Here is a 1,246-nt window from a genome sequence, read left to right on the forward strand (position 1 = left end):
ACATTTTTTTTTTTTTTTTTTAATTGGGTTATATTACATTTTTACATGCACACCAAAAAGCAATGCAGATTTATTTATTTTTTTTTGTGTGTGAAAATTGCAGCCATTTAATGTTTCCTCTTCCTTTCATTTTTTTTCCCAGCATCCTTTGTTTGCTCTTTCCTCTTACTGTTTTGTTTTTTTTTATTTTATTTTTTTTTTTGCTCCATTTAATCTATAATTCCCTCTCAGACCTTTATTCTATAATCGACTCTTAAAGGGTTAGTTCATCCAAAAATGAAAATTAGCTTGTTTTACTTACCCTCGAAGCATCCTAGGTGTATATGACTTTCTTCTTTAAGACGAATACAATCGGAGTTGTATAAAGCGCGCGCATTCATAAAACGTGCCGCAGACAGCTCTGGGGGATGAATAAAGGCCCCTTGTAGCGAATCCATGAGTTTTTGTAAGAAAAATATCCATATTTCAAATGTAATAAACACTTTTCTCTCACTTCCGTTATCTGTCATACGCGGATCCGTTCCGGCGGAAGGCGTATGACGTATGCGCAGCGCACGCGCCTCTGAGATATGCTAGTCTCACGAGTTTGATAGGAGCAAAGGAAGCAAAGTTTTCTTACTTTAGCAAAGGAAAACCAGTCTCCTCTTGGCTTATATCGAAATCCTCCGACATTTTTCTTTGCAAATCTTCGGTTTGTACTTCTAATTCGTGACCTTTGTTTTGTTCTCTCTCCGCATTCGTCACTAATCACGCAATGACTCCCACGCGTTTACACGCGTCTTACGTCATCCGCCGGAACTGCTTCAGTGTATGACAGTCAGCGGAAGTGAGAGAAAAGTGTTTATTACAAACACAAGCTAATTTTCATTTTTGGGTGAACTAACACTTTAATTAATCAGCTTGATCTTTGCTCTTGAACGCTTGGACATCAGTCCAGCTTATTCACATTATATCTCTTAATGTGGAGAGGGGTGGCGCTGATGCCACTGGCAATGTGTGTGTGCCGAGAGAGAGAAACAGAGTGAGAGGAGGAGAGAAAAGAGAGAGAGATGTGTGGCAGTATGCCACTGGTGAAGAGACAGCCGTTTACACGCGGAGAGCTGAGTTAAGCAGGTGCTGCTGTTTCATTCACACACTTCCAAAAGCACTTGTGTTCACGTCCAGCTGGAATTGCTGTAATATAGCACCTTTACTTCCATCACTGCTACAACCATTAGAGGTAAGCTCTCTCTCTCTCTCTCTCTCT

At 40.2% G+C, this 1,246-nt stretch overlaps 1 protein-coding gene across 1 annotated transcript in view; it reads left to right on the plus strand.

The window, feature by feature from the left end:
* Positions 1 to 1,087: 1,087 nt before the first annotated feature.
* plppr2b (phospholipid phosphatase related 2b) overlaps positions 1,088 to 1,246 on the plus strand; it is a 52,793-nt gene continuing 52,634 nt past the window's right edge. The window contains exon 1 of the mRNA XM_016473334.1: positions 1,088 to 1,219. The gene's annotated coding sequence lies outside the window, so the exon portion shown is untranslated. The remainder of the gene's footprint in view (positions 1,220 to 1,246) is intronic.

Source organism: Sinocyclocheilus anshuiensis, unplaced genomic scaffold (assembly GCF_001515605.1).
Source record: "Sinocyclocheilus anshuiensis isolate Anshui unplaced genomic scaffold, SAMN03320099.WGS_v1.1 scaffold648, whole genome shotgun sequence".
Taxonomy (NCBI): domain Eukaryota; kingdom Metazoa; phylum Chordata; class Actinopteri; order Cypriniformes; family Cyprinidae; genus Sinocyclocheilus; species Sinocyclocheilus anshuiensis.